Here is a 26,019-nt window from a genome sequence, read left to right as displayed (position 1 = left end):
GTCGTGCGCAAAAAAATACGTACCGATGTTCCCAGCCACTAAAATGGCCAAATTCTTTAATGGTGTCAGAGGGGTTCTTTTCCAGCACTAATGAGCGGGACAATGCAGCGTGCCGCGTGAAAGAACCCAATGAAACCCATGGACTAACTTCCCACAAGCGAGGGCGATAAGTGGCCGTGAATCACACCCCCATGTGTGTTTCTATATCAAAATAGCCTCACATTACTGTGTCGCAGCGGAGGATTGCAGAGTTAATCCCATTGTTTTCATTAGGAGACCTCGCATTGTGTACCTAACACGTGGCGCGATGCTGCCGCCGGGCCCATGGCACACAATAGGCGCTGCGATGCAAGAGCACACAGGAATATACAACATGCCGCGATTTGTTTCCCACACAACATCGCATCGCGGTGCCACACGTGAAAACATCGCTCATGTGTATGACCCCAGTGAAAAGAATGGGGTTCATAATTGTGCAAGATTTGTGCGTCTCGCAATACACAAATCTAACACAATTTTCTCACCCGTGTGAAGCCGGCCTTAATGAGAATAGTTTTTAAGAATTTTTGGATACTTTAAAAATAATTTAAAAAAAACAAACAGTCATGATTTGTATTTTAAAAAACCCTAAAATCCTATATTTTTAAACACCTGAGCCCAAATGATAAGCTGACTTTTCTGTTCTGTAAAGAACCGAGGGATCTCCGTGCTGCGGCGTATTTTTTTGCTAATATGTTGCACCCGGCAACTGTCATCTCATTATTATCACAGGCAGGATTGCAATGGAAGGTAACACCTACCCTTCATATGGATAAAACAGGATCTACCATTCAAAAAAGGTGATGGTCACAGCTCACCTCCTCCCCTCCCTGCCAAATGACCTTTGCACAGGTCATAGAACATGCCTAGAAGCTATGAGTCCATCCTGACCACTGTGTGAATGATCTATGAGGCTGCTATAAAGCGTATCTCCAAATGCTCTTCCACATGAGTAATGCGTTTGCACGCCAGCTGCATCTTGGTCAAAATACACGTGAAAAGGAAAAGGCTGTGATTGAGTCGTGGCCAAAACTAACATTTTTTTGTCGATTCATATGCCCTGGTGCAATGTATTAGCAAAAAATACGGCACAGCGCGGAAATCCCTTGGTCGGCATAAATCCTTGGATGACTAATAATGCCTAAATAGAGGCACCTGTACGCTTTTGGCATTAAACTCCCCCTCCCTCCCTTTATCTGCAGCTCCCATAGGAGTCTATGGGAGCCGCCAGCGTATATCTGCTTAAATATAAGGCAAGACCTATCTTTCCCAGCAGAGTATACATTCAGATAATACTACAGATAAGAATACCGCTAATAGAAATCAATGCTTTTGTTTCGTCCCATCAGGCGGTGGTGATTATCACGCTGATCTGAAGCCGCGCTCATCCTGACTATAACGGGTAATTGCTGGCCGGGTGCCGTCTGCTGCAGCCCCAATAATGAGAAGTAATTGAATTATCCAGTAACTGTCCATATAAACTGCTGACAATATTCAGAGATCTCCGCATCTCATTAGACGCGGTCATTCTTACTTCAGTGGGAAGAACCGCCCAGTTACATGATGGCCAGAGTCGCTGGATTTGTTATTATACCAGATTTACCAAAAAAAAGTAAGTGAACCCTTGGCTTTATAGTGGTTGTGACATGAATATAACTTCTCACCCATCCATAGTATAGCGGATAAGTATCAGACTGGGGGAGGACGGAGCTCTGGTACCCCACTGATTACATCTATCATGTGGATAGGGGAAATGTTTTTTTTGTGTGACATTCCCTTTAATAACCCATAGATTCCCCTTCAGCAGCAAGGACAGTATAGTGTAGGGCTCTGACCCCAGGTATGAATATGATGATATATTTCCATGAAACCAACCAAAGCTCCTGCCATAATAACAGCTTTATAAACCATGAAGCCGACGGCTCGTCCGATCCGCTGTGTCCTACGGAGTACCAAGTGGGACATCTCCAGCCGTTACTGACAAGTTTCTGCAGCCATCATTGACATCCGGGTTCTACTAATGAACAATTACAGATCGTTAGACGCCCTTCAGATGAAGAGGAGAAAATGACTTGTGAGATGTTGTAAATGGACGTGTTGGAATAGAAGGGAGACAAGAAGAGTCGGTTGTTAGGATATAGCTTGTCCTTGACTTTATGGGGAATGAGGATGAAGTGGATGGCAAAGCAATATTTATGGAGCTTCCTATAGAATGTAAAGTAATGGGTCACATAGGTTTAATGGTGATCTAATGTAATGAGACAACAAAAAGCAATTGTTCACTTTTAGTATTGACTGGTCCATCCATATATATAAGCCCCTGGCCTAGCTGGCATCACTGGGCTCACGCTGCCCAAACCACAGTGCCCCCATATGTGTGGTGTTCAGAAACGCTGCGGAGTTGCAGAATAAACACAGTGTAAAGACGGACTTGGAACGGAGCCCTGGGTCAAGGAGGAGGCCATGCCGGCTGCTCCTTAGACTCTAGCAACAGGTTCAGAACCTCAAGATTGGAAGCTGGCGGATGTTGTAGCAATATTCAGAGTACCTGCACTGTACCCACTAGTAACGGTGACCCAATCAGAGTACAAACCATTTATTACCACCCTCTGCTTTCTATCTCCGAGCCAGTTCTCTACCCAGATACACGTTTTCGCCAAGACTGAGCTGTCTCATCTTATATATTAACCCATTATGCGGCACGGTGTCAAATGCTTTAGAAGATGATGTCAAAACGTTTTTGAAAGCACAGGTGCGACTTAAGAAGGGTAAAGGCCTCATGTCCACGGGGAAAATCAGGCCCGCCACGGATTCTCCATGCAGAATCCCGCAGCGGGTCCCTCCTTTCCCAGGGACATGAGGCTGAAAATAAGAATAAACTCACCTGTCTGGACGCTGCGAATCTTCCCTCCGTTGCGGCCGGATCTTCTTTCTTCGGCCCTGCGGATGTGCTTGGCACGTCAGCAGCGTGCCGCGCGCATGCGCCAGGCACATCCGCCAGGCCGAGAAAGAAGATCCGCAGCGTCCGGACAGGTAAGTTTTAATTCTGGTACGGGCGTTTCGTGGATCCGGACGGCTTCCTTAGGCCTCAATAGAAGCCTACAGGAGCCGTCCCCGCGGGAGACCCGCACGAAAATGGAACATGTCGCGGGTTTTTTCCCGCACGCGGATCCGCGCCTGAAGGAAAAAATGACATCCGCAGGTATATAACTTCCTGTGCGTGTCCAATGCATCCCTATGGGGCGCAGATCCACATGCAGGAAAAACGCTGCGGATTTTAAATAATCTTTTCCACGTGGACATGAGGCCAAATATGTGAATCATGCAACTACCATCCTATAAGTCTGACACCTGCGATACTATTATATGCAAATTATTAGAGGGTATTAAAAGAGAATCCCGGCAGATGAAAAGAGCGGTGTGGCAAAAAATGAGTTTTGGCTGCTGATTCAAAATTTCTGCTCAGATTTTGGCTGTCAGGAACAGATATGCAGATAATAACCTTAAGACCTCATGTCCACGGGGAAAATCAGGCCCGCTACGGATTCACCATGGAGAATCCGTAGCGGGTCCCTCCTGCCCCGCAGACATGAGGGCTGAAAAGACACGGATTACTTACCAGTAGTCCCATTTCCAGGAGTCATCACGACGGCCCCATTACATATGCCCTCTGACCCAGGTAGGGACAGGAAGAGTTTAAAAGCACCTCCCTTTCCACCCGTGCTTCAGTGACTTATAAATTATTACGGTGGACAATGTTTACTAAACCAAATTTTACCTTTATTCGGTCATATTTACATTTGAAGAACATAAATTATTCTAAAAGGGAGGGAACTATGGGCCGTCGTGATGACTCCTGGAAATGGGACTACCGGTAAGTAATCCGTATCTTTCCAGAGCGTCATCCCGACGGCCCCATTACATATGGAGTATACCAGATTATACGTGGCTCTAGGGTGGGGCCACTGCCTGAAGGACTTTCCGTCCGTAACTCAGGTCTTTGTCCGACTGGACGTTAACCCTGTAATGTCGGGTAAATGTATGTATACTAGACCAGGTTGCCGCTTTGCAAATCTGCTTGGCAGACGCCTGGCCTTTTTCTGCCCAAGAGGAGAAGAGAGCGCGAGTGGAGTGGGCTCTAATTTTCCCCGGAGGATCGAGACCCCCTGGCTTTATATGCCTCTTGGATGGCGGTCTTGATCCACCTCGCGATGGTGCTCTTAGTTGCCGTCTTTCCTTTTGCCGGCCCCTGAAATTGGATAAAGAGGTGGTTATTTTTACGGAAAGAACGGGTGGCCTCTAGGTACGCTAGAACAGCTCTCCTAACGTCTAGGTTATGGAATTCTCTCTCTTTCTCGTTACGGGGATTTTGACAGAAGGAGGGCAGAGTGATCGTCTGCTCCCTATGAAATTTTGACACTACCTTCGGAAGGAAGGCTGGGTCTAGTTTGAAGGTAATCCTGTCGTCTTGTATTACCATGTATGGTTCAATACAATGTAATGCTTGCAATTCCCCTATTCTCCGAGCCGAAGTTATGGCAACTAAAAGGGTAACTTTTAGCGTGAGTAGCCTCAAGGAGAGTTGTGAGAGGGGTTCGAAGGGGGGTTGGCAAAAGCTAGTTAAGACTATATTTAGGTCCCAGGTAGGAAAAGTTTCTCTAACAAAGGGTCGAAGCCGTTCTGCCCCTTTGAGAAACCTACGCACCCAGCGGTGTTCTGCCAAGGGAAAATCTAGGTAGGACCCTAGTGCTGCTGTATGAACTTTAAGGGTTCTAGGACTAAGGCCTTTTTCTAGGCCTGCCTGCAAAAATTCCAGGATTACGGGAATGTCAATCCCTGGGATTTTCCCTGGCTCTATTTTACAGAACTCTGTGAATTTCTTCCATATCCTATCGTAGATAGCTGTCGTGATAGGTTTACGGCTTTTTGTCAGGGTAGTAATTACATTATGGGAGAGTCCCTTCCCACGCAGTATCATGCTTTCAGCATCCATGCTGCTAGCTTCACTTTCTCGACCCCTGGGTATGTTAGTGGGCCCTGGAGGAGAAGATCTTCCACGGCTGGTAGTAGGAATGGACCTCGGATCGCCAAGGCTTTTAGCAGGGGATACCAGGGCCTTTTGTCCCACATAGGGGCAACTAGTATGACTGACGCCCGGCTGGTTTGGATTTTCCTGAGGGTGCAGGGGATCAGTGGGAAGGGAGGAAAGGCGTAGGCTAGGTCCATGTCCCAGCTTTGGGACAGGGCATCTACCCCGCATGGATTGTCTCTGGGGTTCAGCGAGTAAAAGTCCTGGCACTTTGAATTTTTCTTCGTGGCGAACAGGTCTATCTGCGGTTCTCCCCACTGGCAGATTAGTTGGTCGAAGACTCGCTGGTTCAGTCCCCATTCTCCTGGATGAATGCTCTGTCTGCTCAGGAAGTCGGCAGCGACGTTTGTGGACCCTTTTAAGTGGATCGCTGAGAAGGACAGCACGTTGGATTCCGCCCAGCGGAGTATCTTTGTTGCCAGTTGTTGCAGGTGTGGGTGTCGCGTTCCCCCCTGGTGACGAACAAATGACAGAGCTGTCATATTATCGGTTAGAATTTTGACATGCCTTCCTTTTATAAGGGGTTCTGCTGCCTGAAGGGCCTCCCAGATTGCCCTTAGTTCTCTGAAATTGGATGAGCGTTTAGCTACTTGGGGGTCCCAGATTCCCTGTAGATTTAGGTCGGCTACTTGAGTTCCCCATCCTGTTTTGCTGGCATCTGTTGTGATGGGTACAGTAGATTCTTGTGACCAAGAGGTATCTTTGCTTAGGTTCCTCTGTGAGGTCCACCAGCGTAGGGACTCTTTGACTCGGACGGACAGGCTCACCTTCTTATTCAGGGATGTCTGCCGTTTGTCCCAGTTGGCAAGGATAAATCCTTGTAGTTGCCGGGTATGGGCTTGTGCCCATGGGACTATCTGAATGCAAGCTGTCAGAATGCCCAGCACCTTCATTGCTTCTCTAATGGAAACCGTCGTAGCCTGACAGAGGGAGTTTACTCTTTGGGTGAGGTCTTCCTTCCTAGATGATGGAAGCCGGGATTCCTGGATGTGGGAGTCCAGTAATACACCCAGGTACACCTTTTGTGTACCAGGGTTCAAGTCGGACTTCTGTTTGTTAACTATCCACCCTAAACTGTTTAGGGTGGACAAGACCATGGATAGGTCTATACGCATGGTCTTCTCCGTCCTTGACACCAACAAAAAGTCATCCAGATATGGAAATATGCGGATCTGGTTCCGCCTGAAGTAGGCTACCATCTCTATTACGATTTTCGTGAACACCCGAGGGGCGGTGGAGATTCCGAATGGAAGGGCCGTGAATTGGTAATGTTGGATTTTGTCTCCCTCCCGCAGAGCAAATCTCAGGTACTTGTGATGGGCTGCCGTTATTGGGACATGGTAATATGCATCTTTAAGATCTATGGTGCACATTACGCTATCTCGATCTATTAGTGAGACAATGGATCTTACTGTTTCCATCTTGAATTTTTTGTACAAGATAAATTTATTTAGGGCTTTAAGATTAAATATAGTCCTAATGGAACCGTTTGGTTTCTTTATTAGAAATAGGGGGGAATAGAATCCCTCACCCCTTTCGTAATCAGGGACTTGTGTAACGACCCCTAGGTCCTTGAGTTCCTGAACACCTTTTATGAGGTTCCCTTGTTCCTGTAGGGACCCAGGGGAGGTTATGAGGAATCTCCTAGGGGGTAGCGAGTGGAACTCAATTTGGTACCCCGCTTCAATTATTCGGAGTACCCAGGGGTTAGATGTTACCCCTTGCCACTGGATTAGATAGCCCGCTAATCTACCCCCTGTTTGTTCAGGGGAGGGTTGGACTTCCTTACCCCGACCTCCCTTGGGGTACGACCATCTTCCAGTCTTCCCTTTCCCTTTAACTTCGGGAGGTGGCTGGCGCGTCCTCTTCGGGAAGGATGGTTTCCTGAAAGGTTGTCTGTCGGGCAGGGTTTTACTCTTGTCGCCGACTTTTTCCAGGATTTTGTCCAGGACGGGCCCAAACATATATTCCCCTTGGAAGGGGATGGCGCAGAGCTTATTTTTTGATGTAATGTCTGCGGCCCAAGTCTTCAGCCATAATGCCCTTCTCGCTGAGTTGCTGAGGACTCCGGTTTTTGCCCCGTATCTTACCGTCTCCGCTGATGCGTCAGCCAGGAAGGCGGTAGCCATAGGCGTAGCGTCAGGGGGTGCTGGGGTCGCCATGGCGACCCGGCCCGTGAGCTCAGGGGGCCCCGGAGCCGCCCTCCGACATACACCCATGCACATTCAGTGCATTAATGGCTGACAGTTCTTTCCCCCGCATGATGCGGCAGTCAGAACAGCCAGCCTGAAAGGAAAAGCAGGGAGGTACTTACATGGGCCGGCAGGGGAGGAGGGAGGAGGTCACATGGGACGGCAGGGGACAGGGATCATGTGCTGCCCCCCCTGCTTCCTGCTGAACGGGGAAGCTTCTGAGTTTACCTCTCCTGCTGCTGCTGCTGTCACATAGAGGAGAAGTGGACCGAGCCCTGGGGTAAGTGTGTATATCTGTGTGTGTGTGTGTATATCTGTGTGTGTGTGTATATCTGTGTGTGTGTGTGTGTATCTATCTGTATCTCTGTGTGTGTGTGTGTGTGTGTGTGTGTGTATATCTGTGTGTGTTTGTGTGTGTATATCTGTGTGTGTGTGTGTGTATCTGTGTGTGTGTGTATATCTGTGTGTGTGTGTATATCTGTGTGTGTGTGTATATCTGTGTGTGTATATCTGTGTGTGTGTATATCTGTGTGTGTGTATATCTGTGTGTGTGTGTATATCTGTGTGTGTGTGTATATCTGTGTGTGTGTATGTATATCTGTGTGTGTGTATGTATATCTGTGTGTGTGTATATCTGTGTGTGTGTGTATATATCTGTGTGTGTGTGTATATCTGTGTGTGTGTGTGTGTATATATCTGTGTGTGTGTGTATATCTGTGTGTGTGTGTGTGTGTCTCTGTTTGTGTATATCTGTGTGTGTGTGTGTATATCTGTGTGTGTGTGTGTATATCTGTGTGTGTATATCTGTGTGTGTGTGTGTGTGTGTCTCTGTGTGTGTATCTCTCTCCCTCTCCTTCTCCCTGGATTTACTGTATTTATTTGCACCCTTTACACGCAATTAAAAACCGCATCAAAACCGCATGCTGTTATTAATTGTGTCTGCAGCTCCTTTAGGGTGACTACCCACTACATTTTTTTTTCACGGCGAAATTTGCAGGGTTTTTTTTTTCTGCAGGGGTCTATGGGACTTGTAATGCTAAAATAACGATCGCGGAAAATCGCAATTTACCGCGAAATCGCGGTTTTGCGCGATCGTGATTTTAACATTACAAGTCCCATAGACCCCTGCAGAAAAAAAAAACCCTGCAAATTTCGTCGTGAAAAAAAACTGTAGTGGGCAGTCACCCTAATACCGTACGCGGTCTTTAAATACTGCATGCAGGTTTTTATGTGTCTTAATTGTGGTTCTAAAGTGCAACATAAACATGACCCCCCTAAGGCCGCTCTCACACGTGTTCAGAAAACGCAGCTCAAAATCGTGGCATTTTTACCGTAATTTCGAGCAGCGTTTTCGGACACAGGTTACAGCGTTTGACAGCACTCTTCAATGCACCCCATCATTGTGATGGGTGATGAGGTGTGTTAAAAACCACAAAAATGCAGGAACAGAACAGACAGCTCTCGAAAATCACAGTGTTAGAAACACCATGTTCGAGCGCTAATTTGAGTAACCTCATCGAAATCTATGGGAGTTGTTGTACTGCGGTTAGTACGGCACTCGGGGCGCTGTGCTAATAGCGGTAAAAAGCGGTGTGTGTGAGAGTGGCCTGCGGGGCTACAAACAAATATTCATGTAGTGCAGGAAATGCATCATGTTTGGAAAGATTACGCCATGGGGCAGATCAAGTATGCAGCACGATCTAGGTATGGGTACGGGGGCGTGTGGGGTGGAGGCCCGGGGTGGGGGGGCCCCGAGCTGAAATTTTGCACCCGGGCCCCTGAGCCTTTAGGTACGCCCCTGGCGGTAGCCATTTTTAAGAGGGGGAGACAGCTGGCCAACTCCTCTCTGGGGGCCCGATCCTTTATGGAGGCTTCTAGCCTGTTTAGCCAGAGCGCCATGGATCTAGCCACTGAGGTTGAGGCTATGTTAGCCTCGATAGTGAAGGATGTTGCCTCCCAGGCTTTCTTCATTAATCCGTCGATTTTTTTATCCATCGGATCGGATAGCTGGGAGGTGTCCTCGAAGGGCAAGAGGGTCTTCTTGGCCACTTTTGCGATTTGGATGTCCACCTTAGGGGTTTCCCTGTACAGGCGGACGTCCTCGGTAGCGAATGCAAGCCGGTTTCGGATTTCTCTTGGAACCGTTATCCTTTTTTCCGGTTCCTGCCATTCGTCCGTAATCACTTGCTGCAGCGTCTGGTTGACCGGGAACATGATCTTTTTCCTGGATCGGAGGCCGCCAAACATCTCATCCTGGATTGTTCTTGGCGGGTTATCTTCCTCAATTTGCATTGTTTCCCTCACCGCCTTGATGTGGTGCGCAATGTCGCTTGATGAGAAGTAATATTTCTTCTCGGCTTCTATGGGAACTGGTGGGTCCTCTAATTCCCCTTCGGACAGGAGCTCCAGTGATTCACCGGAGACCATACTCGCCGACTCGGTCTGCCTAGGTCTTTTAGGGACCCGTGACGGACCTGGCTGGGCCTGGGGAAGGGACGCCATGGAAGCTTGCAGCTCTTCCCTTATCATGCAGCGGATATCGGATTTGAATGCTGCTTTCTCCTCTGCGAGAATTTTCCCCATGCATCTGTGAAGGCAGAGCAATTCACCGTTATAGCAGTGCAAGCGTTGGATTCAGGAGCATTACTTGTGGTAATACACTCACTCCTCGCATAGGGGTTTTTTATAGCTCTCCTCGAGCCTTTTGTTGCATAGGACGCATTTTTTCGATTTTTTCCTCGGGTCCATTTTCTTTGGACCCTCCTTATCCATCTACCCATGAAAGTGGGGGAGAGGGGAGACAAGAAGGGGAACATATATGCATCCGCTGTACAAGTGACCATTTGCGCATTCTTTTTTGGCGTATAGCCTACTTACAGTTGGTAGGGTGTCAATCTCTCCCTCACGTGCTGAGCTGTCGCAGGTAGACATACTCACATACACTTGCTGGCAGTCAGCAGGATCCTCCTTGGGAGTTTAGCCTGCTTTTAAGGGGAGGATTTTCAAACTTGGCGCCATTTCCGGGTTCTCGCCGGTAGCCACGCCCCCTACGTTGTGCGCGTGACGTCACCGCGTCGGATGACGTCACCGCTATGCGCCCGAGGTCCAGGGAGGCCGCCGCTGCCGTTCCCCTGCCAGGAGGAACTATCCCATCGCGGCAGCGGCGGCCCGAACATGCGATCCGCGCGAGGGAGACCAGCGCTACTGAGGCGACTTACGGCTACGTCGGCGGTGCAGGTCGGGGATGCAGGGACTCTTGAGTGTGCGGCCCCGACCTCTACCCCTCCAGGGGGGCCACACAGCGTGCGGTAAGTATTCCTTGCGGTAAGTCTCTTGCCTCCGCAGATTTCTTCCTTCTCCTGCAGCTCTGAAGCTGCTCCTCTGTCCCACCGTAGGGACAGGAAGACACTGAAGCACGGGTGGAAAGGGAGGTGCTTTTAAACTCTTCCTGTCCCTACCTGGGTCAGAGGGCAACCTCCATATGTAATAGGGCCGTCGGTATGACGCTCTGGAAATAAGAATTACTCACCTCTCCGCACGCTCCGGATCTTCTCTTCTTTGCGGCCTGATCTTCTCTACATCGCGGCCGGATCTTCTTTCTTCGGCCTGGCAGATGTACTCGGCACGCCGGCTGAGTGGCGCGCGTATGCGCCGGGCCGAAGAAAGAAGATCCGTCCGTAAAGAAGGGAAGACCCCTACCGTCTGGAGCAGGTGAGTTAAATTCTGGTGCGGGTCTCCCGCGGATCTGGACGGCTTCAATAGAAGCCTGCGGGAGCCGTCCCCGCTGAAGACCCGCACTAAAATGGAGCATGTCCGGATTTTTTCCTGCACACGGAACCTGCGCCTGCAGGGAAAAATGACATCCGCAGGTATTTAACTACCTGCCGGTGTCTAATGCATCCCTATAGGGTGCGGATCTGCGTGCAGGAAAAACGCTCCAGATTTTAATTCATAATTTGCCCGTGGACATGAGGGTCTTCCCATGGTGCACTGTGGAGTTTCTTCTTTTGTCTTCCGCGTTCCACTGCCGATACAGCCACGATGATGACGCGGTGACCAGCTCTCCGGCACGAGCGGCCCCATTCACCAGGCAGAAGACAGCTCAGCGCAAGCGCATCTAAAAAAGAAAGAAGCCAGCGAAATTAGACGGAGCCATGGAGACGTGGACGCTAGCAACGGAGCAGGTAAGTGAATAACTTCTGTATGGCACGATGTATATTACAAAGTGCATTAATATGGCCATACAGAAGTGTATAACCCCACTTGCTTTCGCGAGACAACCCCTTTTAATTTAAGCATGCTTCATTTTGCTGCGGGTCCTGTACGGGAGGCTTTCGTTGAAGTGCAGACCTTTCATTTCATTAAAGTGCGGACGTTTTGCGGATCCCATGGGAAAGTGAGCCTTTTTTTTTTTAAATCCACTGCGCAGTGTAGCAGATGGAGTACCCGCACTGCCACACAGAGGATCCGGACGGTTAAGTAATGTCCTCTTGCCATGGGTATTGCTGGATTCTCTGCACGGTATCCGCACGTGCCGCGGATATGAGACCTAACAGTAGAGTAAAGAAGTGTCGATATAATTGTAATTAGGTATGTTTTATAAATGTCCCCATGAACAGTAAATCCTAGATACAAGCAGCTGGCAGATGGAGAAAAAAAGAACTTCCAGGAAAATATGGGAAGTTACTAAATTGTACAATATTGAATATCCTACTTTTTTATGACATCTATAACTTCATGCCTGACAGACAATTTTGGTTGCCATATTTGAATACAGCTCCCTGAATATAGGCAAGAACACTGACTCTTACGCAGGAAAATGTACCCTTGTTAGGGTAACTACCCACTACCTTTTTTTTTCCGCTGCAAAGTCGCTGCGTTTTTTTCCAATTGTCTATGGGACTTCCTAATGTTAAAAACGCAACGCAACATTGCGTTTTTAACATTAGAAAGCCCCACTGACAACTGGAAAAAAAATGCAGCGAATTCGCAGTGGAAAAAAAAACGCTGGTGGATAGTCACCCTAAGGCTGGTAAACACAGGCTTATTGTCAGTGTGCGTCACGTGCGCACTTTTCCCAAAACAGGCGATGCCAATAGTCCATATTACTGACACGAAAAAAAAATTGTGGCATGTTCTAATTTGGCACTCATTGGCTAAAAACGACAGAACTGTGTGAGGGAGGCTTTACACTCACCTAGCTGGGGCCGTCTGGGTCCCTCTACTGTTCTCTGGCATCCCTGCCGGCTTCCCTGCACTTGTCATCGCTAACAGAGCATCTCTTGATGGTAAAGGGATTTGAAGACCCCGGCTCCAGCAAGAGACTGCTCTGATTGACTGAGCCTCAGGCTCAGCCAATCAGAGCCAGCGCTTGATGCACCATTCACAGCCATTCATTGTCATTGGTTCAACGAGCACTGGCTCCGATTGGCTAAATCCACGCTCGAAGAACCAATCAGAGCAATCTCTTGCTGGAGGCGGGGTCTTCAAGCCCCATTACCATCAAGAGATGCCCTGTTGGTGATAAGTTCCTGGAAGCTTGCCCGGAGCTCTGGAGAGCAGCGGGAGGGACCCGGATGGCACCTGCTAGGTGAGTAGTGCTTTTTTTAAAAGTAATGTAGCTTCCGGGGTAGGGCTTATATTTCAAGCACACACACCCCCACCTACACTCCGTTCCAAAAAAATCAGGGTAGCAACCTGTCTTTAACGCTGCCAAAAACGTGCTACCAAGTTGTGCCGCATTTTCAGCAGCACTGAAACCGCTGCCCATTCATTTCAATGGGCGACGCACAATTGAAAACGGCCAAAAATAGAACATATATCACTTTCAAAGAGCGGCGTTTTAACGCTTGTGTGAGCAGCTCCATTGAAATGAATAGGAGCGTTGTACAGTGCTGAAACGCAGCGCTAAATGATGTACAAAAATGCCCGTGTGAGGGAGGCCTAAAGGGCACAGAGCTGGGGGCAGAAGCAACAGACTTGGGTATACTGGTTACAGATAAACACAGTGATGTCAAGCAGCTGCAGCAAAAACAATTAGGATTAAGAAAAAGAGATAAAAACCTGAGATCCCAGAGTAATATCCCTCTAAACCCCTATAAGGCCATATCTCCAGTAGGGGGATCAGTAAAGAGGCGAGCTGGAGAGGGTTCTAAAGCGGGCGACTAGATTATTAAATGGGATGGGTTTCATAATGAGAGACTAGAAAAGACAACTGGCTTGTCCAGCTTGGAGAAGAGACGTCTTAGGCCTGCTGCACACGGGTGGGTTCGGAACAGCAGCAGAGTTGGCCCCGGTGCCAGGCCGGTGACCCCAGCGTCTTCTACTTCGCTGGCAATGGGCTGGGTGGCACATGCGCAGTACAGGGGACGCCGCACCATTGCTATGAAAGCCTACCTTAAAACACACGGATTTTGAAACGGGTTTTATTGTGTATTCTACGCAGAATTCTCCCCCTCATTGAGAAGAGGTGAATTCCACAGCGGCAATCCGATAAAATTGACATGCCGTGGAACTGAATTCTGCACCGTATATCAATTTCCGTACAGGTTTTATGTGGATTATTTCCGCAGCTTGTGGAGGGGATTTTCAAACTCTGATCTACTCTACTGCTCCTGTAAGGCCTCCTGCCCACGGCCGGGTCAGACTCCGACTACGAAATCTTGCACCGGAATCTGACCCAGTTTCCCCAAAAGTGACCCCCAGAGACCCACATTCACCTGTCCGGCACATGCGCAGTGCAGGGCATGACGTGCCATCGCGTCGGCGATGACGCGGATCCGCGGCAACTCGAGGCGTGACGGACGGCTTCTATTGATTGCAATGGATGCCATCCGTGCGATTTTCCGCACAAAATATAGCATGCTGTGATTCCTCCCCGCGTGTGGAAAATCGCAGTTTATGTCCGCTCGTCAGTGTGGAAGAATCTTTTAACATGGCATGCTATGGACGGACATTACTGCGGAATTCACATTTGGCCGCGAATTCCGCAGCGATAACCCGTCGGTGGGCATTGGGCCTAAATGCCAGGGAATATCCGTGCTGAGGTTCCTCACAGAAATCGAGCGGCAAATCTGTCCCGTCCAGATCCCTCTTAAAGGTGATACATATATGTGCGCTCCGTACAAAGAAGTGGCACGGGATTTATTCTTCCCAAGGACTGAGCAAAGAACCAGGAGACATTGGTTACATGTGCAAGACAGGTGATTATGGCATCTATATAGGAAAGGGTTCTTTACAAGTAGAGCAGGGAAGCTATGAAACATCTTTCTCCAAGAGGGGGGCAACTGCTAAGACAATAGAAGACATTTAAAGAAGGGCTGGAGGTTTATCTAATAACAAATGGCACTGAGGGTTATAAGTCATCCGAAACGGCTGAACTTCATGGACCTGTTTATTATTGTCAACCTAAGTCATTCTGTGCCTCATCTGGCCTCCGCATGGCCTTACACCCCAGTAGAGGGTAAAATCTGTATAGTCTGGGTTAAAGGGTGAATCCCAGCTGCTTCCCTCAGGAATAGCCCCAACCCATATCAGTTAGTGGCACGGCGGGTCCACATATACTGTTGGGACAATATATCTGATGGAAGTGATGAAACAAGGTCTGGATGGAGCTCTGGCATTACCACCTGTCAATGGATGGCATTGGGCGCCTGCGCTTATCACCCAGCGCTGCACATTTATGGTAATGTGATGGCACAGCAGTTGGGCACATGCAAACACCCATAAGTGGTAGCTATGATAAAGGGGCAATGGCCAGAATGGAAGAAAACTCCTATCATAGCCGTTTAATTTTTGTGATACTGCGATCAATAGTGATCATGGCATCACAAGGTAAGGGGTTCCCCTCTGTCCCATAGAGATTACCGGGGCTGAGGATATTAAGGTATAGCCATGGGCCTAATAAAGGCCCCTCAGTACTTAGCGGCAGCCGTGAGACTCATCTATCAGCACCCATTTAAAAGAGATCTTTGTAGTAAACATTTTCTTGCCGTTGCTCTTTGTTACAGGAGTTATCGGGGCTTTTACAAGTCTTGGCCTTTCCTTCAGATGTTGCAGGCTGGGCCTTACTCATAACGCTATACTTATCATAGCAGCCCTTGTGAATATTGCAGCTTTGTTCCACTGAAATGACTGAGGGAACGCTCAATATTCAGAACAGTCACTACCAAATGTACAGTTATAGGACAAAAATATAGAACTTTCCATCATTTGATATGGTGTCATCTAAACCTTCATGGCCTCATAGTTCTCTCTTCTTCTCCCTTTTCTTACTCCTACAGTAAGCCTGGGTTCACACAGGGCGCATTTGGTGCGGTTGTGTCGCAGCAGATCCGCCCGCGGCCGCTAATCTTGGGATTAGCCAGCCATGTGGACGAGATTTCTCAGAAACCTCGTCCACACGGGCCGGCTAATCCGCTGCGGTAAATCCGGCTGAAGCCGCGGTTTCAAGAGAAGCAGCATGTCTATTTACCTTTTCTTTTTTGTTTATTTAGGTCACGGCCGCGCTCTCCTCTATGGGAGCGCCGGCCGCAATGGAAAAGCAAGCAGCCGGGCCGCGGTTTAAGCCGCGGCGGTTCTCCCGATGGAAATCTCGCGGTTTTTGCTGCGGCCAAACCGCAAGATTTACGATGGGAATCCGCTCTGTCTGAACCCAGCCTAATACCGCCAGTTCTATCTTTTCATCTTATATCCTGTAGGCACATTTCCCCTCCAACCACATAACTGCATGTCTGCTTTTATAGATTTGCTCCCGGGTTCATTGCTTCTGCACTCATTACATAACAGTTTCCTACAGACTTGTTTTGCTCTACAATACTAGATGGCCTTTATCCCCGCGGCTCCTTATTCCTTCTTGCCTTCTCACTTCTTCTTAAACTTTAAGGCAGGGTTCACACAGAACGGATTTGCCATGGAAATTCTGTGCAGAATTTCGGTGTGAAAAATCCGCCGGCGGCTCCTAATCCTGGGATTAGCCAGCCATGTGGACGAGATTTTGCAAAAATATCGTCCCCACAGGGCGGCCAATTGACCATGGCAAAGCCGGGCAGAACCGGTGATGCAGCGCGGATTTGACAGCTGCAGCATGTCAATTCTTTTTTTTGCCGTTGCGACCTCTCTCCTCTCTATGGGGAGAAAAAGCCGCAACGGAACGCCGGCGGCCAAACTCCTCCACAACCTGCGGCGAAATGCAGTGGGTTTTGAAGCTGCGGCTCTCCCGCGGAAATCTTGTGGTTTTTCGGTGCGGCCAAGCTGCGAGATTTCCGTTCCATGGGAACCCAGCCTAACCGTGCTTACACACACGACAGGATTAGTTAGTTGGATGCGCCCACATCAGCGCCTGCAGACTTTGGTGCAGAATTCCCGGCGCCTCGCTGTGCGTACTGTGGACTAATTCCGGCCCGTGTGAAAGCACCCTAATAATAATACATTTGGTCAGGTAAATGGAGAGCGCAGACACAGCCCCCCGACAGACAGCCCCTGCTTCACTCTGTGGTCTAATACAATACTTCAGCCATTACTGAAATGAGTTACATGAGTATTACCATCTGAGACGGTCGTGGCATATCTATAGGATGTTACACTTATGGAGACTATAGCATGGGGGATATCAGCATCATCTCTGTAAAACGCCCGATATCGCGCTCTCCCATGTGCATGTAGCCTTAGCGCACGTTCACAGCTAGCGGCCCTTTAGGCCCCCACACACTTATGTGTTTTTAATGCAAATGTCAATGTGACTTTCTAATGTTACAAACGTATCACAAGTTTTTGCTTCTGCGCTTTTTGTGCGATGCATTTTTAACATTAGAAAGTCCCATTGATATTCGCGTTAAAAAAACGTAAGTGTGTGGGAGCCCTCAGTTGATGGAGTGTAATCAGCTGCGGATCGCAACAAATTTTGCAGCAAATTGTGTGTATTCTGATACAGATCCACCCCAAGATCCGGCAGGTGTGAGCGCGCCCTCAGCGTAGGCTCATACGGTGAAATTCACCGCGGAACTTTCTACGGCTAATTCCACCTCAAAAACTGAGGCAAAACCCACAGCTTTATGGCGCGGTTTTTATGGGGATCTGAACGCAGAATTTTTGTCCTGTTATTTGGCAAAATCTGCATGCGGAATTTAAACACGAAAAACCGTATTTCCACATATTCCTTCCACAGCAGCAGGATACACGGCAAAATCCGCACCAAGCGAAGGAATGAAATCTGTTCCGGATCGCGGCATGGATTTTGGTAAAGATCTGTGCCAAAATCCGTAGTGGAAACTATACTGCGGATTTTGCTGCAGATTCAATGATATTTGCATGTTTGGTTTTGGCGCAGATTTTCTGCAGTGGGTAAACCCACACTATTTGAAGTCTGCTGCAGATCCTCCTCAAATCCTGCATTGTGCCTCCACAACTACTAAACACCCTGATCAGAAGGACAAAACAACAATACAACGTAAATACCCCATATCTGCAGCCTTCCAGCTTCTGCCAGTCGTAAGAGCCCGAAGGGGAGCTTCTACGTCATCACTAGTGGCCGCAGATGGAGCTTCCCTGTTGCCTTAGAAACACCCACGACTCTAGTCAACGCTGCCGAATTATATGGCAGCAGTTCTGCTTTCCACCACTTGGTGGTGATAGAGGTATGCACTATAAACAGCATGGATATGGTGGATATGGTGTCACAGAAGTAGATGAAAGGGATGAAAGTTTAAGAAAATGGATGGTTAAATAAAAGAAGCCTCAAAAAAAGAAAAAACTCCTACAGCACCACCAGCATGAAAATAAAACCGCTCTGGCACCGAGAAGGTGGTGAGACACCGCCATCTGCCCGGAGGTGGAAGCAGCTGAGGTAATCTGGCAGGGCGCACTGTTGGGCCGGTCTCACACGACCGGATTTGAATTGCGGATTGTGCGAGCGTTTCATTCGCAGTAATACGAGGTTCATTCATACGCATTGGATTACACAGTTCCGCTCACATTAGCATGTCGGAATTGTGTGATACGCAGCATGTTCTATTTCACCGTGGATAGAAACCATTTTTCTGTATGGTCGCAGATATACAAAAGACCCGAACGTTATTCTTTTTTTGTCAAAGATGCTGTGAGTTTTTTTTTTTTCCGCGACAAGTTGTACTTTTAAACCCCTTAAGGACGTGGCCTATTTTGTCCCTGAGGACCAAACGATTTTTGGTATTTTTTTCATCTCCATTTTTCAAAAGCCATAACTTTTTTATTTTTCCGTCGATGAGGCCGTATACGGGCTTCTGTTTTGCGTGGCGAACTGTAGTTTTTATTTGTGCCATTTTTGGGTACATAGACTATATTGTAAACTTTTTTTGTATTTTTTGGAAGGTAAAATGCTTATTTTTTTTCTTTTATTTTCCATTATTTTGAACTTTTTTTTAACACTTTTTATGTCCCTGTGGGGGACTTGCACCACAGCACCTATGATCGCTATGATAAGGCATTGCAGGACTTCTGTCCTGCAATGCTTTATCGCTTGGATTAGTCATCATAAGCATTGGCAGTACAGGACGCCAGTAGGTGGCGTCCTGTTGCCATGGCAACCAGTCGGACTCTCTGCGATTACATCACAGAGCCCAATGACATCACAGAGCGAGCACGCTCCCTCTGTGAACCCTTTACATGCCCATACAAAGAATTCAGATTGCCACTGTGAGAAAAAAAAAAAAGGAACTCTAAGGCTGCCTGCAGACGGCCGAGTCGGATACGGCTGTGAGAATTCTCGCAGCGGGACCTGACTCGAGCGTCTGCAGAGAGCAGCGTGACACTCACCTGCTCCCGCGGCCCCGACTCTTTCATGTGTCGGCTACCGGCGCATGCGCAGAGCGGAGGCCCGCTCAGAAATACAGCATGCCGCGATTTGTTTGCCGCGCGAGATTTCACGCGGCCAAATTGCGTCCGTCTGCGTAGGATTGCGTTTGTTAACACAATCCTATGGCAGCTTCCAGGGGCGGAAATTCCGTGGGAAATCCCGCCATGGAATTTACGCCCGTCTGCAGGCGGCCTTAGACTACATTTCAGAGCCTCCCATTGAATAGGGGCAGAAGTTGGATCAGAAGTGTTAGGTTGTGCTGCTTGGACCTGTAGTACTACGGGTTTCCAGGAGCACACCTTTACAGGTGTGGAATAATTGTGTTAGCTGGGTGTAGATTTCTCCAGCCAGCCAATCTCCATTGCTAATCATATCTGCTGTATATATACCAGTCCCTCTGGAAGAGGAAGCTGGTATCCCTTCACTCACATGCATGATGTGTAGTGTGTGTGTCTGTGCAGGTGGTCGGACATGTGTGTGAACAGTGATGTGTTCTGTGGACCTGTGCAGGTGGCCAGATATGTGGTGTATGAGCATCTCTGTTCTGTGTTGCATGCAATCACCAGTGTGTTGTTGTGAACTGTGTCCTGTCCTGCTTTTGATTGTTTACCATCTTTGGGCAAGTTAGGTCCTTAGGTTTCTGGGTGGGGCCGTTCATATCAGAACGATCATCCCACTTGCAGGCACGTTTCCTGAAATTAGTTGTCTCATTAGAGTAGGGACCCACAAGATAACGAGGTCCCTTGAAGTGGGCTCGCTGGCTTCAGTATCTTTGCCAAAATACAAACTAATATCTTGCATATTCTATAGTTATTCCATCCGGCTATGTGTGCAGGTATGCTGCTGAGTGTTTTGGGCGTTTTTCAGTCATATGTTATGTCTGTCTGTGAGTCCTGTTCCCAAGTACGCAGTTCACTGTCCCTTGGTGTTCCGTGTGTGCGTTTGTGTAGTATCTCAGGTTACGCAGCCAACGTGTCCTTGTTTGAGCGTGATATCTCCACTGCGTCCATTCTGAGGCATGGTGCACTCAGCGGACATAACATAAAGACCAGCCTTACCTTTTGTATCAGACCCCTGTGTGCTATGTACCTGGGTTTTATTCCCATCCTATCTGACATGTTTGCGTCCGCACGAGGCCCGTATAGATAAGACCTATATGATGTGGTGTGAGTAGGAAGGGTTGCCATCTCTTTCCCCCTTAGGACGTGTGCACTCTTTTTGCAGACTTCTAATTTAGTTATTTTACTCAGTCTGTGGTATGCTTGTTAATCTGAAGTGTCTCTTTCACCCTCCCTGAGGATGGTCTGGAGACCTGTTTTCCCCATCTGCATCTTATGCAGATTCCCGCTTCCTTCCCCTTTTACAAGTGCTGCCTACAGACGTCTGATGTTATGTATGGTCAGATAGTTGATTCCTAACACTGTTCCCTTTATGTCAGCACAGTGGCTGACTCTCTTTCCCTTGGTGTAAGGACATTTGGACTACCTATTGTTTACTAGCTGTTTGCATGTGATCTTTGAGTTGGGTTCCTGTTCTGTGTGGTATGCATCACCTGGTGTGTTGGTGTGGACAGCGGCTTGTGCATTGGGTCTGTGCAGATGGCCAGACATGCTGTATGAACTGTCCTGTTCTGTTTATAGGTGTGAACAGGTATGTGTCCTGTGTTTGGTGCATCTCTCCTAATAAGGGATAACCAGGTTCAACAGTGGGGCTGTACTTTTAGGCAGGGGTGCCCCAACTTTCCCTGATTAGTAAGGGACAGGTTTCCTTCTGTCTTTGCCTGGAGTGATGTAATTTGTCATTGCAAATTCTATGGGAGTGTGTTTGCGGGTTTAGTACGCTGCACGGACGTAACAAATAGCATGATCAGATATAAAATTCTGAATAGTTCTTTATCTCCAACACGTAATATGAGTCCTGTAATAAATTATCATTAAAGGGGTTGTCCCGCGGCAGCAAGTGGGTCTATACACTTCTGTATGGCCATATTAATGCACTTTGTAATGTACATTGTGCATTAATTATGAGCCATACAGAAGTTATAAAAAGTTTTATACTTACCTGCTCCGTTGCTGGCGTCCTCGTTCCCATGGAGCCGACTAATTTTCGGCCTCCGATGGCCAAATTAGCCGCGCTTGCGCAGTCCGGGTCTTCTGCAGTCTTCTATGGGGCCGCTCGTGCAGAATGCCGGCTCCGTGTAGCTCCGCCCCGTCATGTGCCGATTCCAGCCAATCAGGAGGCTGGAATCGGCAATGGACCGCACAGAAGCCCTGCGGTCCACGGAGACAGAGGATCCCGGCGGCCATCTTCAGCAGGTGAGTATGAAGACGCCGGACCGCCGGGATTCAGGTAAGCGCTGTGTGGGTTGTTTTTTTAACCCCTGCATCGGGGTTGTCTCGCGCCGAACGGGGGGGGGGTTAAAAAAAAACAAAAAAAAAATGTTTCGGCGCGGGACAACCCCTTTAAGTTGCCAAGTAGTTGCTCTGTGAGGGTTGCCTGCCAGGGCAAGGGAAACAAACACAAGGGTTTGATTGGACCATACAATGCAGCAGGCCATTGTTTAAGGTTACAGCTACATGGCAACTTTGACCACAACAGGGGTCATGTCACCCAAGATCCCAGTGTAGCCCAGTGACTTTGCATTGCCATTGAATTCAATGGAGACGTAGCACAAGTCAAGTTTGGCTTTTTTGAAAACTGCAAGAAGCAGTAATGGAAAACTTCAACTAGTAATAACCGAAGGGAACAGAAATTAAATAAAATTTAACCTTTATTAAATATATTTTTTAAAGTTTTATTCAGTGAAGATATGTAAAAAGGTTGTTATACAAACTTCAACAACCCAACTTATTGTGACCACTTATTCCTATCATAAGTGAATATATATATATAATTCACTTATACTGTTAATATCACTCTGGAGACCCCTATAGATTAAAGGATAGTATTAGATATATTCCTGTTCATGGTAAAGTTGATAGCCCGGTTCTATTCAGATCATAACCGGGGTCTAAAGGGGACTCCTATATTCAGATCAAGCCTCTATAGAATAGCTTCCTCTCTGATTGTTCTGCCCTGAGAATAGACAATAAATGATTGTATCAGCTTACAAATGTATACTATGTTTAAATCCTGTGTATTGTATATAGCTCCTCATTTATATTTCACAAGAAGCGATAGATCTTTAGAAGCTAAATTTGTTAAATTCTATTGTCCCCAAACATTCAAACCACTCAGATGACTCCCTCTACCCTTTTCTATTATAGGTTAACCTTAATCACATATTGTATATCAAGTCTATATCATAGTATAGACAAAAGAATAAGGGTAAGGATAATTTACACTCTGACTTAAACAAGACGTATATCAATTCAATGATACATATTGTAGTGATGATTTTATATTAAGGAACACTTACTACATATCCTTACCCTTATTCTTTGGCTATACTATGATATAGACTTGATATACAATATGTGATTACGGTTAACCTATAATAGAAAATGGTAGAGGGAGTCATCTGAGTAATTTAAATCTTTGGGGACAATTTAGCTTCTAAAGATCTATCGCTTATTGCGAAATATAAATGAGGAACTATATACAATACACAGGATTTCAACGCAGTATACATTTGTAAGCTGATACAATCATTTATTGTCTATTCTCAGGGCAGAACAATCAGAGAGGAAGCTATTCTATAGAGGCTTGATCTGAATATAGGAGTCAAGGGGTCACAATAAGTTGGGTTGTTGAAGTTTATATAACAACCTTTTTACATATCTTCACTGAATAAAACTTTTAAAAATATATTTAATAAAGGTTAAATTTTATTTCATTTCTGTTCCCTTCGGTGATTACTAGTTTTCTTCTGCCAACGGTGACTTAAAACTTGCACTCAACTTGAATTTAATTGAGAGGGTGATATCTGCAGAAGATCTGCAACAAAATCGTCAGCAAATCCCCGACGTGTGAACGCACCCTCAGGCCATCTTCACATACCGTGGAAATGTTGTGAAATTTCCACTGCAGGAATCACTATGCAAATTCTGCCTCATTTACAATACAAGCCATGTGGGAGAGACTTAAAATAAACTCCAAACAAAGTGGTAAATTTCTGCCCCGTATAGGACTATAAATCCGCAGCATGCCCATTTATGCTGACGATTACTGCACTTGACGGACAAGGGTTAAACCCGAGGCAGGTCCGCAACAAAATCCACACCACTTAGGTGCGTGCACACGTTATAAAAAAAAACAGGCACCTAGAAGGAATCCACTTCAGGCCGGCCTCACATGAGCGAGATTTGTGCGTTGTGCGATCACTACTTCTCCTAAGTGATGAGGCGGTTTTGATATACAAACGCCTCGCATCCACCAGGAAACTGCATGCTTTATGTCGCACTCGCCCGTCTGAAGTTAGCCTAACAGTTGCCTTGTTGATACCATATTTGGTCATTTTTTTCAATAAGGATGGTATAAGATTTTGTCAGATCCTTTGCTGAAGTCAAGATATACTATATCCACCGCATTTCCCTGATCAGTGGGTGATTCTGTCATAGAAGGGAATTAGATTAGTCTGGCATGACTTATGTGCTACAAACCCATGCTGGCTCTGGGTAATTACTGCATTCCCATTCACACACACTCTTTGTAAAAGGAAAAAATAAGAATCAGTCCCCTAGAAGAAGTTGTTGTTTTGGAGCAAAACTCGGCATGCAGTTACATCTCAGGCAGATATGCAAATGTATTGTGGTGTGATTAGATGAACAGTCTTGCCACTTGAGGCCCTAAAAGTGGTTCCTCCCTCTAAAAGGCTCTCAGAGGCACCTTGTGTGTAGTGACCTCTTCTTCCGCTCGTGTAGAGCTTTTTGACCACTAGACGCCTCTACGATGCAAAGAAGAATTTTGTTCCGTTACCAGAGTCTGAGACGGTCCTATTACTGGGATGTGAGAATCTGGATGGTTGTATCGATGTGTTGCTCACCACCTTGGCCGGTCTGACCAGACTATTAGGAGGATTTGGGACCAGTGGATGTGTGAGGACACACAAGGTGACCGGGCTCCGGTCACCCGTGACAGACCACCAGTACAGAGGGTCGTCTGATCGACCAACAAGGCCAATTGTTTTGTGGTCCGCTCTCCGGAGACAGGTGGAACCATCTTTACAGGTCCCTGTGTCTGTCCGAACCATTTCCAGACACTTAGCTGAAGGACATCCGGTCTCATCGTGCCCATTACGTGTACTGCCTTTGACACCCACCTGCTGTTGCCTGTGTTTGCAGTGGTGTCATGAACGACTAAACTGGACTGCTACGGAATAGAATTGGGTTGTCTGCAGCGCCGAATCCAGGTTTAGTTTAGGCACTGGTGACAGCAGTGTTCATGTCTGGAGCCCTCAGGGTGAGCACCACAATCCTGCCTTTGCTGTTGAGCGGCACACTGCCCCCTGCTGGTGTGATGGTCTGGTGGGAACCATCACATACGACAGTCAGTCACTGTCATGGCAGGGTTGTGTGAGATAAACCATAGTGTTTGCTGGACACCATCTTGTTCCACACTTCATTTTTTAACTTACTTAACACAAGTATTCAGATATTTTGGCATATGAACACGACAATCAAAAGTTTACTAGGTCTGAAGAAGGAAAACTGTGATTGACTTTCGCTCATACAAATACTAAAACACATGATAAAAGATTCTTCATTTGATCTTCTATAAATATATTCTTAACCATGTAAGCCTTAAAGGGGTTGTCTCGCGGCAGCAAGTGGGGTTATACACTTCTGTATGGCCATATTAATGCACTTTGTAATATACATCGTGCATTAATTATGAGCCATACAGAAGTTATCCACTTCCCTGCTCCGTTGCTAGCGTCCCCGTCTCCATGGATCCGTCTAATTTCGCTGGCTTCTTGCTTTTTTAGACGCGCTTGCGCTGTGCGGTCTTCTGCCTGGTGAATGGGGCCGCTCGTGCCGGAGAGCTGGTCACCGCGTCGTCATCGTAGCTCCGCCTCTGTCACGTGGTGGCGATCAGCCAATGAGGTGGCTGTATCGGCAGTGGAACGTGGAAGACAGAAGAAGAAAATCCACGGTGCACCATGGGAAGACCCGCGGTCCACCGTGGGAGAAGACCAGCGGCGCCATCTTTAAAAGAAGAAATGAAGAAGCTGCAGAACGCTGATGCAGGTAAGTGCAATGTGCTTGTTAAAAACTAACACATGCTTTCTTTTTCACAGGGCATAATGCAGGGGTCCATTTAAAAAAAAAATCGCTTTCGCCGCGAGACAGCCCCTTTAACTAAGCTGAGGAATTCTTATATATTCACCAATTTATAATCCAAGATACAGCAATCGACACGTGACCAAAGAGTTTTGTCCAGAGACCGACGTCACTGCATGTGCTAAGTTTTAATAGCAAATAATTAATGAATTGTAACAAGTTCTGCATATATATATATATATGTCAGGGTCCTCTAGCCTTGTTTTCAATCTTTTTGTTTTTTTTGTCTAGAAGGACTATAAATACTGGTACTTGTTAACATAAAGTGAATCATTTGTGATTTAGGTCGGGCTCACACAGGCATAAGATTACTATGTATTACGCAAGCAATGTCCGCACGTGTGATACACGGTAATTTTCAGGCAATCAAATACATTCCCTTACGCTATGTTGCTCACATACATTGCATACAGGCGGCGTATATATGCTCCATTGAAAAGCAACAGTACAGGAAATGTAAACAAAAAAACAGGATGACTGCACATGGTAGCGTACATGAAAGACGCTGTCATGCGCAGTACAATATGGCTGCCATATGTGGCGATAGGCTGGCTCACTGCTGACTCCACAGCAGTAAAACCCTGCAGG

The 26,019-nt window shown here is 47.2% G+C and overlaps 1 protein-coding gene across 1 annotated transcript in view; it reads right to left on the bottom strand.

The window, feature by feature from the left end:
- The window catches only part of NPHP1 (nephrocystin 1), a 181,929-nt gene extending 164,117 nt beyond the window's left edge, over nt 1-17,812 (bottom strand). The window contains exon 1 of the mRNA XM_066595813.1: nt 17,776-17,812. The gene's annotated coding sequence lies outside the window, so the exon portion shown is untranslated. The remainder of the gene's footprint in view (nt 1-17,775) is intronic.
- Between the last annotated feature and the right edge of the window lie 8,207 nt (nt 17,813-26,019).

This window comes from Eleutherodactylus coqui, chromosome 3 (assembly GCF_035609145.1).
Source record: "Eleutherodactylus coqui strain aEleCoq1 chromosome 3, aEleCoq1.hap1, whole genome shotgun sequence".
Taxonomy (NCBI): domain Eukaryota; kingdom Metazoa; phylum Chordata; class Amphibia; order Anura; family Eleutherodactylidae; genus Eleutherodactylus; species Eleutherodactylus coqui.
Note: the sequence above shows the minus strand (reverse complement) of the source record. Positions and strands in the feature narration are given on the sequence as shown.